Genomic DNA, 16,588 nt, shown 5'->3' with positions numbered 1-16,588 from the left:
CCTTAGAATTTCATGTCCCAAAGAGGTTGCATGACTGAATGAAAGTGATCATGGTGAAATTTCAGGCCTGATGGTACCTGTGGGGAGGGCTAGGAAGGGAAGTTGTCTGCTCCCTGCCAGCATCATGCTCAGAGATGTTGTGTAATTGGCGTCACAGTGGGGATCAGGGCTGAGGGGAGGAGGGAGGGAGGACAAAGGGGCTCTGACCCAGGCAGCTGGGGCTGGGGGCTCCTTTGGAGCACGTCCTCTGGCCCTCGAAGGACCCTGTCCCTGCCGCAACTCTGTCTGGGCTGATGGAACCGCTGAGCACTGGAGCCTTAGCACCTTCTTTTCCAAGGAGGAGCCTGACCCAGAGGGAAGCCGCTCTGTGCGTGTTAGGTGCAGGGCTTCCTTTCTTTCTGGGTTGACCTAATGCTGCGTTTGTGGGATGCGAGCCGAGTGGGGCGGCCCCTGGGCCCACAGCCCGGTGGGGATGGGACAGTGTGCTGCACTGCCGCCGTCCTCTCCGCCCTGTACGCGGAAGGCTGCTGGCTGGACCGCTTTTAGAAGCAGCAGCAGATTTGCAGGTTGCTCCCAGATTCTGAGGGTCGGGTGGAGGGAACAGGACTCGGGCCATCTGCTGCCTCCATTGTCCCAGAATAGCTGCTGTAGAGTCAGCAAGGATCAGAATTGGGATGGAGGAAGGAGGGAGGCTGAGTTTAACCCTCTGTGGGTCCGTGTGGGAGGGTGTGAAGCTGCCTGTAGGCTCTGCTAAGGTGACCTGTGTGGGCCCCACAGGCAGGGACTGGGAGCAAGGTTGGACCACCTTGTCTCGGCTTTGCTGTGCACCTTGGGCAAGTATTATTTCCATTTTACAGGTTAGGAAACTGAGGCACAGGGAGAAGGCCCTTGGTCCAGGTCACAGGGCTTTCAGGTGCCAGGGCCAAGGTTTGAGACTCCACAGCGGTCATCACAGCGTGGGATGACCCTGCAGGGTCAGAGGGCCTCCTCAGGCCGGGGCTCTATCCTCCTTTCCCCCTCTGCCTCTATGCCCTTGGGCAGGTGACTTCACTACTATTCACTGGCCTCACCTGTGGAATAGGCACAATGACCTCTACATAGCGTTCAGGGGCGGTTTTGAGGTGCTGCACAGAAAGCTCCTGTGGCGGGTAGTTACTCAATAACCACTGTCTCCCTGCCCTCCCCAGGCTCAGTGTTCTCGGCTGTAAAAGGGGGTGGAAGGGGCGCTGGACTGGCCATCACCTCCACTCCGCCGTCTGGTCTGGGTCATGGTCAGTCTCTCCTGTGTTACCACAGCAGCCTCCTCGCTGGCCTCCCCTCAGGCCCCCTCACCCTTGCCCACTGGCGCTGAGCACACTCACCTCCTCGTTACTGCTGATGGCTGCGCAGCTTCTCTGCCTGCCCCAGCTCTCCCTCTCCCTGGAATGCACGACTGGATCGCTCTTGTCAAGCTCCAGTGTCCTCTCCTAGGGAGGCTGTCCTTGATCACCCACCACAAAGTGGCTGCCAGACCATCATCACCTTGCTCTGGGGTAGCTCTTTACATGGCTGTAAACGTCTCTTGTTGGTGTACCTGCTTGCTCTTGTATTTGTTGTTCGCCCCCATCTGACTGTTGGCTCTGTGATCCCAGGGATTGTGGTGGTTTTTCTCACTCCTGCTCACTGCCTGGTGCATAGTAGATGCTCAACAAATATTTGTGGGATGAGTTGAAAAATGAGTGAATGAGTTTCTCAGAGCTATTCCAGCTTTGTCAGTTTTAAGATTTTACGAAAGGTGCTAAAATCCCTTGGGGACCAGGTGATGGGGAAGCTTTATAATGGAAGCATCAGGCTGGTAACATTGATCATTTTTAGTGTCACACACGAAAGGAATATCTGACCTTACTTGCTTCTGATATGGTGCACTAGGAAGGACACAGCTTCACCCAGGAAGTCTGCTTGCCAAAATAATTGACTCTACACAGATCAACCCTCTGGGTCTAAATATCAGTGTCCAGGAAATGGGCGGGGGGCGGGCAGTGGAACATGTAAAAGGACACCAGGAGGGCTCAATCCACCAAATCAACAATGAGGACAATTCTACAGGACAAAGAGCCTGGTTTCTTCAACAAGTAAAATGACATAAAAAAGGGAAGGAGGAAGGACTGTTAGAGATTAAAACACATTTAAGAGTCATAGCAACAAAATGCAGTGCACGGAGCTTGTTTAGATCCTGGTTCATAAAAATGGACCCTAAAAAGACATTTTCTTTTTTTAGATTAATTTGTTCTTTTATTTGTCAGTATAACTACAGTAGGCTGCAAACTTTTTTAATCTAAAAAGTACATTTTACATCACAATCCAACAAACACACGTATATAATATGTATACATATATAAAAGTGAAACAAAAGTTTTGCCAGAAATGTCTACCCTCAGTGTTAATTCTTTTTAAGACTTTTTTTTTTTTTTAAACCAAGGCTGAACTGCACTGACACATCATAATCACCAAAGTTACTAGTTCATCTTAGGGTTCACTTTATGAAGTGAATAGTGTTGCACGTTCTATGGGTTTGGACAAAAGTATGATGACGTAGGGCTTCCCTGGTGGCGCAGTGGTTGAGAGTCCGCCTGCCGATGCAGGGGACACGGGTTCGTGCCCCGGTCTGGGAAGATCCCACATGCCGCGGAGCGGCTGGGCCCGTGAGCCATGGCCACTGAGCCTGCGCGTCCGGAGCCTGTGCTCCGCAATGGGAGAGGCCACAACAGTGAGAGGCCCGCGTACCGCAAAAAAAAAAAAAAAAAAGTTGACATAAAATCATTATAAAGTCATACAAAGTATTTTCACTGCTCATAAAAACTTCTGTACTCTGTGTATTCATCTCCCCTCTCCCCTCAAACTCCTGGAAACCATTGATCTTTTTATTGTCTCCATTGTTTTGCCTTTTCCAGAATGGCATATAGTTGGAATCTGTTTTTCGTTTTTCTTTGAAGGGAGGGGTTCAAAGCCTATATGCCTATAAGACCACTCATGGCTCACCCACGTGTGGACAGGACAGGCTGTAGGTGGCAAACTCCCCCACTGAATACTGTAGCTTTCCTTCCAGTACTGAGCCCTGTCTCACTGGTCCTGCCCAGCAGCCACGTGGAGGTGCAGGGGGATATGTGTTGGGTATTTGTTCATAGGAAGGCCACAAGGTTTGTGTCCCTAGTCACAATGAACCCAGATTCCTGTCGGGTGTTAAAAAGACATTTTTGATAAAAATGAGGAAATTTGAATGTGGACTTTGCATGAGATGGTATTAAGAAATTGTTAATTTTATTAGGTGTGATAATGAGGTTACTTTTTCAGAAATGTTCTAATATGTGAGAGATACATTCTGAATATATTCTGAAATGATATATTGTCTGGAATTTTCTTTAAAGAGACGCTTGGGGGAAGGAATTAAATAAGGATGTTAAAATGGGGACGGTTGTTGAAGTGGGGTGATGGGCACATGGGGGTTCATTATTCCTATTCCCTTTATTTTGGTGTGTGTTTGAAATTTTCCATTAAAAAAAGTAAAATTAAATAAATAAGAGGGCCTGTGGATATTCCATTTTGCTAGCTATGGCCCTCCCCCTTTGCTTTTCCTTTCTCTCTCTGCCCTGTCCCCTCCTCCATGCCCCACAGTCAGGCCCAGAGAGCATCTGTTCTCAACAGACACGGCTGTCCTGAGTCTACTTCCTGTTCTCCCCAAACACCCAGAGAAAGGAGAGGCAGGCCTTGACCAGAAGCTGGCCCCTGCCTGATTTGCATTTTGCCTGTTTTCTGGTTTCCTTGAGGCCCATCCTGACTTCTTTTGGTTCTGAGCACTTGTCCCAACTGCTTCGTAACCCAGCAGCACTTTCCTTGGGCACGGTCACTGGGCAGATTCCTCCGCCCACTTCTCACTCCCCCTAGTCATCCATCCAATAAGAATTTACTGTTCACCTCCTCTGGTGGGGGCATGGGGAGGTCCCGGTGTTAGAGGCTACACAGGGGAGTCAAGTGTAAGCCCTACCCTCAATAGGGAACTCGAATCCCAGTTGGGACAATATTGAAAACATGGTGTATCATGTAATCGATGAGGAAATGTGACCGTGGGACAGAAGAAGGGAGGACTAAATTCTAGGGGGTATAAGGGGCAGCAGGAATCAGGAAGATCTGGGTCTTGAGCCATGAGGAGGTAAGAAGGAACAGAATGCATCACATATTGCCTTGAAGATGGGTCTAGGGAGACCCTAAGGAAAGATAAATGTTAGTTATGGTTATGATTACTGTTTTCACGTGCCTACTTATCTCACCTTGCAGGACAAAGATGAAGTATGTACCTGGCACCGTGTCCACATAAAACAGAACAAGTTCTCTCCCTCCTTCCCTCCCTACATCTCCTCCTGAATGACTTTGTAAATTTCCCCCAGAACAGAGACCTTGCTCGATGCAGCTTTGTGCCTTATAGTATCTGGCACAGTGCTGGGCACATAGCAGGCACTTCATGAAGACCAATGACTATTTAGGTGGGTGAGTCAACCTCAGGCTAGTACAAACCTGGCTGTATTAGAATCACAGGTGCTTGGTAAAAACAGATTCCAAGGCCCCATCTTAGATCCTCAGAATGCAAGTCTCCAAAGAAGGGGCCAGAGAATCTGCATTTTTACCTGGTTTCCCAAGAGGATCTATGTGGCTGCTGGGTTAGAGAACAAGGCTTTGAGGTGCGTTCAGCACCATGGACAGAACCTCACACTGCTGCCTTTATCTACTCTCCTTCCTGGGACTAGATGGGGCGAGGGCATTCTATGTATTATGTGGCGGGAGTTAATGGTCTAACCCTGATGGGGGCCGTGAGACATCTGTGGCCTTGGCCCTCAAGTGACACAGCCCTTGTCTTTGCCTCAGGAGCACGTGTCGGGGTGGACACTGGTCCTGCTGTGGGAGACAGCTCTGACTGCACAGGGAGAGGCAGGATAACAAATATTCCCTCTATTTCTTTTGTAAGTTGTAAGCGACCCTCATACTGTGCAAGCGGCAAAGCATGAAGCCTGAGCCAGTGTGAACAAATTAATCCCCCAACCGTGGTTTGAGCACCTACTGTGTTCAAGGGCTGTGCTGGTAGCCAGGGGGCAGAGGGATGGGTGAGATACAGCTGCCACCCCAAGGAGCCAGCAGCTTGCCAAATATGGTTCATTGACTGTTAGAAAGCAGAGCTGCCGTGAAGATAACCAGACCCGGAGTCAGTGAGTATGCTTACTGGAGAGGCTGCCAGGCGAGTGGAGAGGACAGACACGTGGCAGAAGAGGCTTCCTGGATTTGAGACCTGGCCCTGGCGCACCGACTAGCTGTGTGGCCTTGTGCCTGCTGTTTAGCTTTCAGAGCCTCAGTTTCCTAATCTGAGAAATGGGAGTGACTACGTCCTTCCATCTCCCAGAGCATTTATAAGGAACATGCCTACTCAGCCCGGTTCCAGCGGTGCAGCCCCAGCACCGTTCATTCACTCATAGACTCCACACTTATGCCAGGCATGGTGACAGTCACTGTGAACAAGGGGCATGAGAACTGGCACACAGGGGGAGTAAACTGGGGGGTAGGGCCATACTCCTGGCCTCCAGTGAGACTACATTTCCAGCCTCCCTTGCAGTGAGAGGGTGGCCATGTGACTGAGTTCTGGCTGATGGATGTGCCCCACTTGCAGGCCTGGCCCATAAAATCCGCCCCCCACGAGATGATCTCTCTCTGTCCTCATCACTGGCTGGATGGGGAGGACTTTGCGTTATAGGAGCCTGGAGATGGGAGGAGCCCTGGTCCCAGAATCTCTTCGTGGGAATCTGTCCATCAGACAGATGCACTGAAGTGTTAGAAGAACCAGAAGCAAACTGGTGTTGAGTTGAGCCCTTGGGTTTGGGGATGTTCGTTACAGCACTTAGCCTGCCCTGGCTAATAATACAGGGAGATACAGCAAACAAGTAAACAAATAAGCAGGAGTTCTAGAAGCTGATGGACTGAGGAGAGCCACACAGAGGAAGGAGACAGTGGGGGAATGTTTGGAGGATACATGATGGATTTATTTTTAAGTTCTTCTAAGCTTAAAAAATAAACCTTTAGCCCCTCAATTGTCCAGGTCTGAAATTCTCTAGCTTTGGCTATATAACTTCCTTCTCAAGCCTCCTGAAGCCCCATCTTGTGTGATGTATGTCACTCATAACTCCACCTTCTGGATTTTATTTCAAGGACTTTCTGACCAAGTTTTGTCTTTAGTCTGGCCCTGCTGGGTCAGAAACCTGTCCCTTCATGCTACATAGCTCCAGTGACCTTTCTCTCTCCTGTAACCTGGCCTTCTGGGAAAAGAGTCTCCAGATGGACCTGTGTTCCCATCTCTCCAGCCCACTGAGCCTCCCCCCACCCCAGCTTTGTTCAGTATCTGGGAGAAAGTATATTTGCACCTTTAATGACTTTACAGAGGCAGGATACAGACCATGAGAGTGAAAACATCCAATTTACCAGTTGGTTTGCAAGAGATATTTATGTTGTCCAAATCTGTTTTATTTGTATCTGATTATTTTTAAATTAAATTGAAATAAATTCTAATACATAAGTAATATGTTTACCATTCCATTTCCCATCGCTGCATAACAAACTACCCCAAAACTTGTGACTTAGAACAGTGACACCACTTATTTTGCTCATGAATCTGAGATTTGGGAAGGATTTTGTGGGAAAGCTTGTCTCTGTTGTACTTGGTGTCAGCTGGGGCGGCCCCGGCTGGGGCTATGATTATCTGAAGGCTCTTCCACGTGTCTGGGGAAGACTCAAATTGCTGCTCTCATTCTATGAGCCCTCTCTGGTATGACGTTGCGGGGTAGAGGGACTTCTTACATGCTGGCTCAGGGTCCCAGGTATAAGCTGGGTTGCCCCCTATGACCCAGCTTAGGAAGTCCAGCAGCATCAACCAAGGCCAGCCCATATTCAAAGAGGGGATTTAGACGCCCCACCCTTGCCTTTAAGAAATTACGTTATTAATATAAAAAATTGTGTTAAAATATAATATATATATAAAACATAAAATTTGCCATTTTAATCATTTTAAGTGTACTTCAGTGGCATTAATTGTATTTGCAATGTTGTGCAATCACCACCAAAACTTCTTCGTAATGTTTCATCCATGTTGTAACATGTATCAGAACTCCACTCCTTTTCGTGGCTGCATACTATTCCCTTGTCTGTATATATCACATTTTGTTTATCCATTCATCCATCCGTGGACACTTGGGTTGCTTCCATCTTATGACTGTTGTGAGTAATGCTGCTATGAACACTGGTGTACAAATATCTGTTTGCATTCCTGCTTTCAATTCTTTTGGGAATATACCCAGGAGTGCAATTGCTGGATCACATAGTAATTCTGTGTACATTTTTTTTTTGAGGAACTGACATACTGTTTTCCACAACAGCTGCACCATTTTACTTTCCCACCAGCAATGCACAAGGGTTCGAATTTTTCCACATCCTCACCAGCACTTGTTTTCTGTTTTTTTAAAAAATAATAGTCATCCTAATGTGTGTGAGGTCTCGTCAGTGGGTGGGAACCATCTCACTGCGGTTTTGATTTACACTTCCCTGAGGGTTACTGATTTTGAGCATCTTTTCATGTGCTTATTAGCCATTTGTATGTCTTCTTTGGAGAAATGTCTTTTCAAGTCCTTTGCCCAGTTTTAAATTGGGTTGTTTTTTGTTGTAGATGAGCCCTCATTCTTTTTTTGCAGCCATGTAACATTTCAAAGAGTTATACAGTTCTTTTACTAACGAGTCCTCTGCTGATGGCTATTCGGGTTGTTTCCAATCATATGCTGTTCAAGCAATGCAACAATGAATTTTCTTGTACACATGTTATTATGCACATGTGTGAGTATATTGAAAGAAAAATTCCTAGCAGTAGGATCGGTGAATTAAAGAGAAGCTGCATTTATCGTTTAGGTAGATACTGTCCAATTGCCCTTGAGAGAGGATGTACAGATTTATATTCCCTGTAGCTATGTAAGAGAGCAAGGTGCAGCTTTAAAACTAACACATATGTTTTCGGCATTGTGCCAAAGATTTCTTCTTCCTTGGGGATGCTAGTCTGACATTTCCTAATACCGATTAAAACATTGGCCTAACACTGCCCTCTGTTAAGGGATTTGCAACTCAACTGCATTTGTTCATAAAATGGAATTAATATCGAATAACTTGTCATCAACAGAACTGATTTTTGACCCTGTGCTATGACAAATCTATTCATGGTTTTTTTGTGTGTGTGTGTGTGGTACGCGGGCCTCTCACTGCCGTGGCCTCTCCCGTTGCGGAGCACAGGCTCTGGACGCGCAGGCTCAGCGGCCATGGCTAACGGGTCCAGCCACTCCGCGGCATGTGGGATCTTCCCGGACCGGGACACGAACCCGCGTCCCCTGCATCGGCAGGCGGACTCTCAACCACTGCGCCACCAGGGAAGCCCTATTCATGTTTTATGTTTTAAAAATCTATTCAGATTTTAAAAGCTGCTCCTTAATACTATTAAAATGATATAAAAAATTAGACTCAATCTCAATAGGTATGCCAATCTTTCCAAATAGGATGCAATTTATTTTTATCAATATTTTCCCAGAGGTATAGCCATGAAAATTCATGATGGGAAATTCTTTTCTGTTATCAGTGGTATCTAACAAGATAATGGAACAACTCACACATCAAATATTAACTCAACCTGCGCTTTTTAGATGACGTGTGGATTTAGAAGCAAACAGCATCCCTTTCCAAAGCCAACGCCGAACACCTCACTCCTCCAACTTCTAATTAAGAAAGTAACTGAAAGATGTGATCAAACCGGGATCCAATTAAAACAGATAAACAGACTGTAGCCACATTAACTACATTATATTAATATATGTTCATAATTAACTAGACACAGTTTTCAAGAAGAAGGGGATTTTTTTTTTCAGGAGAGAAAACTCCCGTAAATGAACTAACTTGTAAATCAACTCAGGACAGCAAATTCTATATCCTCTGTACGGCAACGAATGTAGTATTTATATTAACTGATAATAAAGACATATGTCAAATAAAACATGATGTGCAGGGTGACTAAATGAGAAATACTTAATTAGTATGTTAAAACCATAGTGAACACACATTAACTTTGGACTGTGTGTCAGTGTAGAAGCTAGTTCCCATAAAGAATAACTCGCTTCTCTTTCCTTGCACGATAACTTCAAGTTCATCCAGTCCAATCTCTTACCCAGCAAAGGAGTCCCAGGTCACCCAAGCACAGCTTGCTTCCTCCAGTGATGAGTTTTACTATCTCAAATGGTAGCGAAGCCATGCTGCTCCTTATAAGTCACCTAAATCGGGTGGTTTGTGTCTTTTGCCTCCTCTGGGAGCTGTCCAGGACACACTGGCTTCTTCCTCAGCCGCCGGAGATTCAAAGACACATCCCTGCCCAGACATATTCTTTTTAAAAAGCTCCCCCGGTGATTTGTTTACAGCAAAGTTTGGGACTGTCTACCTTCTGCTCTACAAAGAACATCATAACCTGCTGATCGTCTCCTCATTCATTTATTAGCATTAATTGGACACTTTCTATGCTAGGTCCTGAGAGTACCCATATGTTGCTTACTTAATGGTTTTTTTTTTGTACCTAAAGACATTTGTTTTAAACAGAAAGTTTATATAACGGATTTGATGGGCCGGATCTATTATATCTAACATACATCAAAATAAGTACATAATTCTTAAAATAAACAAGAATTATTATCTAAAAAGTACACTACTATCTAAAAGGTATCTTGTATATTACTAGTGATATTTACACCACCTTTTAGGAAACAATGAATTCATTTCCACATTTGTTCACTCATTCTTTCATTCATCCATCCCACATTGCCTGAGCTCCTCTGATGGGTCATGCTTGATACTGGGCATCCTCCCCTGCCTTCTTTCTTGACCATACCTAGTGTCCATCTGCCATCCAGGAGCCTCCCGAGCTCCCTGCGGCTGGAACAGGAATGGAGCCATCCCCAATGTCTTCAGGCCCAGATGTTAGACCTGGGGGTGGAGTCCCAGTGGGTAGTGTAGGCTGTTACCACCAGGGGGCACTCCTGCCTCACTGCTGGCTTCTCCCCCAGGCCAGGGACCGGCCAGGTGGGCCCCAGCAGGAAGGTTAGGATGCCTGGGATGCTGCTGGGGGCGGGGACCAGGCCAGGCTTGGGAAGAGCCTTGTGGGATAAGGAGGCGTAGAAATGGGCCCCCTGCACTCAGATTCTAGGAAGTTTCCCCTCCTCCCCGTCAGGGGAAAAGAGCACACAGTACATCTTTTCCCACAGGAGCACCTGGGGACAGCAGCCATCAATTAAATAATCCTGCCATTTGGTGAAGGGCAAGGCTACCCCATGTGCAGATGCTGCCCACCATGATCACCAGACAGCATGCCTGTGGCCGATCCAGAACCTGCCCTGTACCTCAACCCTTTGCTGATTCTTTCCAGGGAGAGGAGAGGGCTGATGGGGGTCGGTGGGGGCCTTTCCTGGGGTCTGAGGCCATTCCTGGGGTCTGAGGCCACACTGATCCCCACCTCCAGCCAGGAAGACCAGTCCAGGTGGACCTTCTACAACTGTTCTTCCCCTGGGCCTCAGTTTTCCCTTCTGTAAAATGGGACTGAAATCATTTCTGCCCTGCCTGCCTCTCTTGGGAGCACGGCTGTGAAAACGGCTGCAAACAGCAAAGAAGAGGTTTAAACAGAAACAAGAGAATCTAAGATGGAACTTGGAGCCTCCCCTCCCCGCCCCCCCCCACCCCTTCCTGTTTGGAATTTGTGCCAATTTGTAATCTGTGCGAGTGAGTCTGTGCTTCACCATGCCTTGCTGGAGCTGGTAATTAGGTGCGGTGGTGGCTCCTGCTTTGCCCTCCGATGATTTTTCTCTAATTGCTCTAATCTATGTTTTCACGCACTCGCTGGAAAATGAGAAGAGTCGCCAGCTCCACGGAGGAAGGGAGATGAAGAGTGAGCCCCAGGCAAGGGGGAGGGGGAGGTGTGCCGAGCACCTACTGCCTGCAGCCCTGTTCCTGGGAGCTGCGTTAAAGGAGGACACGTGGGAGGGTGGATATTCCTGGGGGGCCTGCATATCTGGGAAAGGGGATGGGTGAGGATAGGGAAACCTGATTGGGTTTGACTCTTGGGTAGAAGACTAGGAGGGCAGAGCTAGCTAGGGGTAGGAGTGGGGGCACAGGGCAGAGACACCCCAGGGGAGCAGGCCTGTTGGTGAGTGTGTTTCAGGGTGCGTGTCCACCTTGTTTCTGGGAGTGCACAGTTGTGGCTTTCTCTGAGACAGGACGATTCCCCGTGGTCTTTCTGGATTTGTCTTGCCTTTGGGAGGACAGTTCAGTGTGCATCTGTGTCTGGGGTTTTGTCTCTGACTGTGTGTCTGTGCATGAGTGTGTGTGTGTGTGTGTGTGTGTGTGTGTGTGTGTGTGTGTGTGACAGAGAGTGAGGTTGTCTGTTACTACCGGTAGCTGCTGGCTCTGTGGGATTCAGCTTCCAGCCCTGCAGCGTTTCCTTTCTGAACCTCTGGGAACCTCACCTTGGGACAGAGGTGGCTGGTGCAGCTTGGGGGGGTGGTGCTAGCCTAGATAGCAGCTTAAGCCCCTACTGGTGGGGTAAAGCGATTATCCATGTATGTGTGCATGTGTGTGTGTGCGCATGCACACACACTTGGGTAGGTGGGTGAGACTGAGCTCACAGTTCACCTACCCCAAAGAAGCTCCAAAAATTTTCCCATGGTGTTTCCTTCCCTCCCTTTCCTTGCTGTGATTCGCTCGCTCTGACCTGGATATGTGCATTTACTCCAAGATGCTCTGTTCCTAAATTGCTTCTCTTCCTAGGGATTCTCTGGCTCTAATGGTGGCATTTCAGTCAGTGTCAGAGGGGGCCACGGTTTGGGACATAGGGTGCTTCCTGGTGTTGCCTTAGTAACATGGACAAGTTGAGATTTTTGACCCTGTGTTTGACAAATGAACCATGTATAATCACCACTTAGTTTTACTTGCATAAACTTAACCAAGAGGGAAAGCTTTGCGTTGCTCTTCCTGGTGCCGGGAGACTCCACACAGGGTTAATTATGATCAGAGCGGTGAGTGTGAAGTCCGCGAATGAAATGTTCCAAAACTGGTGAGTAAATTCAGTTTCCTGTAACAGACACACGATAAAGAACGTTCTCAGCAGAACATGTCAACAGTGACTGATACTTAATATCTCCTCCTGCAGATCAGGACTGAGCTCTTCCCAGGTCAGCTGCGAAAACCCTCAAAGCCCCCTATGGTGCCCATTTTATAGATGAGGCACAAAGAGGGTAAGGAATTTGCCTTGAGATCACACAGTTCATGGAGCAGGGACTTGAGCCCAGGCTGGCTGGCACCCTTGCTTATTACCCAGCCGCTAGACCATGGATTGTAGGACAGCCCTGTAGGGCGGTCTCAGTGTGAGTTTAATGGTTTCCCCTCTTGCAGGAGACCCACAAGCCTTAGTTTCACATGGCAAAGACAGGGGAGGACAAGTTTAAAAGAGACTTTTACCCCACCTGGCTAGTATTCGTTTTGTTTGTTTGCTCTTTGTGATTTGCGAATATCCTCCAGCTTCTCCTTTATTTCTGCAACAGGCATGAGTTTCAGCCCAGTGCTTTGCTTTCTCAACTACACTTGTCTCGACAGCTCCAGGTGCAGTGACCAGCGTGGAGCACCACTCACCCTGAGTTGTGGGGCGCCCTCCAGGTCAGGCCAAGGCTTTTTTTAAACAAAAATTATTTATTTAATTTATTTATTTTTGGCCGTGTTGGGTCTTCGTTGCTGCGCACGGGCTTTCTGTAGCTGCGGTGAGCGGGGGCTGCTCTCCGTTGCAGTGTGTGGGCTTCTCATTGCGGTGGCTTCCCTTGTTGCAGAGCACAGGCTCTAGGCGCGCGGGCTTCAGTAGTTGTGGCACGCGGGCTCAGTAGTTGTGGCGCACGGGCTTAGCCGCTCCGCGGCATGTGGGATCTTCCCGGACCAGGGATCGAACCCATGTCCCCTGCATTGGCAGGCGGATTCTCAACCACTGCACCACCAGGGAAGCCCCCAGGCCAAGGCTTATTCACAGTGTCTGGGAGCTGGGATTTGAATGCTAGTCTTTTGGGCATAATGGAAACCTGAGAGGGAGGCAGGGAGGCTGGGGGTGCACTTGGAAAATGAGGGTGCACAGTAATATCTACCTCACAAGGCTTTTGTGTTTTAGTTTGGGATTGCTTCCTGTTGCTGATAATAGACACTGGAAACGACAGTGGCTTAAACTAGATTTAGGCTTATCTCTCTCTTACATAAAGGATGTCAGGAGAAAAGCGTCCAGGACTAGTGCGGGGCTCAACGGTGTCATCAGGAACCTGGGCTCCGTCTCTCTTTTAGTCCCGCCAACTTTAGCATGTGGGTTTCATCTTTAAGGTCACTTCACGCTCCAAGAAGGTTGCTGGATCTTCACTATCACATCTACTATCTAGGTGTGGTGGGCACACACTGGCTGAATGTCCGTCCCCCTCTGTCCCACCTAACAAGTTATGCTCGCTCCCTCATTGGCCTCTCCTAGCTGCAATGGAGGCTGGGAAATGGAATTTTCTGGCTGGGCCCAAGCGAGTGTTTGTCACTAAGGTAAATGGGAGACAGGATATTGTAAGTCTTTGCCACAGGGTATAGCAGAGTCCTGTGCGCCCCAAGGTGAAATCCATCTCTTTTTCCAGGTTCTGTGACTGTTTCAAACCAAACAGCCAGACAGGGTGAGGGGAAGGAGCCCCAGCAGTGAGTGCCAGTTCCCATGCCCTCCAGAGGCCTACTAGTTCGGGGGTTTATTTCCCCTTTATTATATCCAGTAGTGGTGCCAGCCTTGGAGAGGCGGGTTCTGCTGGACAACCATGGAGGGGTTTGGGGGAGAGAGGGAGGAAGCTTCCGAGCTCGGGGCTCTGTGCCTTGCAGGTATGTTCCAGAAGGAATTGTGGAGCAGCAGTTATGGTACAGCTTGGCCCTGAGTTGGGAGGTCCAGGTGATCCACCTGGGAGGGCAGGATGGGGTAGCCCGGAGTCTTTTTTTTTTTTGCGGTACGCGGGCCTCTCACTGTTGTGGCCTCTCCCGTTGCGGAGCACAGGCTCCGGACGCGCAGGCCCAGCGGCCATGGCTCACGGGCCTGGCCACTCCGCGGCATGTGGGATCTTCCTGGACCGGGGCACGAACCCGTGTCCCCTGCATCGGCAGGTGGACTCTCAACCACTGCGCCACCAGGGAAGCCCTAGTCTGGTGTCTTGAGGATGTGGGTGCCCTGTCTGGGAAGACCCCCTGACCCTCTCCAGCAGGCCCAGCCAGGCCCCCGCAACCCAGACCCAGGGGCCAAGTGTATGCTCCTCCATTTCTGCTGGGCCCTGACCATCCGAGGGAGCATTTAACTGCTCAAGGCACATTCCTCCATTTCCTCACTGATCCTCTCCACATATTGGTGAGGTTGACAGAGAGTCTCACCCCCATTTTACAGATGTGAAAATTGAGGCTGAGAGAGGCTAAACCATGGGTTCAAAGTCACACCGTGGTCAAGCTGGGATGGGTCCCAGGTTCTTTGATTCCGAGGTGGGTGAGAGATGGTCTGAGTACATATTCCAAATGTACTATCTCTTCATTTCTTTTTTATTTTATTATTTATGTATTTATTTTGGCTGTCCCAACCAGGGATTGAACCCGGGCCCCCGGCAGTGAAAGCACTGAGTCCTAACCGCTGGACTGCCGGGGGAATTCGCTCATTTCTTTTTTATTTTAAATTAAGAGAAACTTGAGGTATAATTTACATCCAGAAAAGGAAAGAAAGTGCCTGGATTCTAAATGTATAGTTTGATGGACTTACATATGTTTATCAAATATTCTCAGCACCCCAGAAGGCTCCTTCATGTTCCCTCCCAGTCACTAACCCCTCCTCCCCCAAGGCAGCTACTACCCTGACCTCTATCACTAGAGACTGATTTTGCCTGTTCTTACCCTTCATTTAAACAGAGTCATAGAGCGTGTTTTCTTTCTTTTGGCTTCTCGGACTTAGCATGATGCCTGTGAGATTCATCCAGGTTGTGGCATGTGTATCAGTAGTCGATTCTTTTGTCTCGCTGAGTAAGATTCTATTGTGGGGATATACCACCATTTGCTTATTCATTCACTTGTTGATGGCCATTTGGGCTGTTTTCTGTTCAGAGTGTGATAAGTAAAGCTGCAGTGAGAATTCATGCTCAAGTCTCCGTGAAGACACATGCTTTCACTTCTCTTGGGTAAATCCCTACAAGTGGGTGATCAATGGGTGTAACTTGGTAAGAAACTCCAAACAGTTCTTCAAAGAGGTTGAATGATTAACGGTCCCACTGGCTACGTAGGAGAGTTGATTCTCACTTCCTTCCAATATTTGATATTATCAGTCTTTTTTTAAAAAATGAATTAATTATTTTTGTTTTTTTATTTTTGAATTTTTTAAATTTATTTTTTTATACAGCAGGTTCTTATTAGTCATCAATAAGATGACTGATTTTGTTCTCTACATCTGTGTCTCAGTTATTATCAGTCTTTCTAATTTTGACTATTTGTGTGAGTGTGAATGGTAGCTTATTGTGGTTTCAGTTTGCATATCTCTGATAGTCGCTAATGTGGAGTATCTTTTCATGTGCATGTTGGCCATTTTGATATTCCCTTTTGTGAGCTGCCAGTTCATATCCTTTGCCTATTTAAAAAATTGTTTTGTGTGGTTTTTTTTCTTATTGATTTGTGGGAGTTCTTTATATATGCTGGATACTAGTCCTATGTCAGATATATGTATTGAATTATCTTTTCTGCATCTTTGTTTTTTTTTTTTTTTTTTTTTTTTTTTTTTTTGCGGTACGCGGGCCTCTCACTGTTGTGGCCTCTCCCGTTGCGGAGCACAGGCTCCGGACGCGCAGGCTCAGCGGCCATGGCTTACCGGCCCAGCCGCTCCGTGGCATGTGGGATCTTCCCGGACCGGGACACGAACCCGCGTCCCCTGCATCGGCAGGCGGACTCTCAACCACTGCGCCACCAGGGAAGCCCTTGAATGCATCTTTGGATTGGCTTTCCCTTCTCTTAACAGTGTCTTTTGCTGAATATAAGTTCTTAATCATAATGAAGCCTAGTTTACATTTTTTTCTTTTATGATTAATGTTTTCTGTGTCCTGTTTAAGAAAGCTTTGCCTCCCAAAGGAGTCTTTTTAACATATGACTCCACCTGGCCTCGCCCCATCTGGCTACTCTCTCTGCCTTCTCATCCTCTATTAGAAGTGCCTCCCAGGAGCAAGGGGTGAGGAAGGCAGAGATGGGCTGGGAGATCTGTGGGGAGGAGCAGGGTTAAAGCCTCCCCAGGACAGAGATCTGTGTCTCCCACCCCTTCCTTCCCCTGTGTGGATTTGGGTTGATGCTGGGCTGCAAGATTAAAGCCAAAGAGATTAAAAGATTACCTCTGGCAGGGAAGGCAAATTCTGCCTCTTTGCTCCTAGAGCCATGAGGGGGAGGGGGG

General features: G+C 47.9%; 1 pseudogene; it reads right to left on the bottom strand.

Moving 5' to 3' along the window:
• Nucleotides 1-3,141: 3,141 nt before the first annotated feature.
• LOC114886279 lies at nucleotides 3,142-3,234 on the bottom strand (annotated as a pseudogene).
• Between the last annotated feature and the right edge of the window lie 13,354 nt (nucleotides 3,235-16,588).

The sequence above is a fragment of the Monodon monoceros genome, unplaced genomic scaffold (assembly GCF_005190385.1).
Source record: "Monodon monoceros isolate NGI ecotype Baffin Bay Population unplaced genomic scaffold, NGI_Narwhal_1 Super_Scaffold_6, whole genome shotgun sequence".
NCBI lineage: Eukaryota > Metazoa > Chordata > Mammalia > Artiodactyla > Monodontidae > Monodon > Monodon monoceros.
This window is presented reverse-complemented; position numbering and strand designations above follow the sequence as displayed.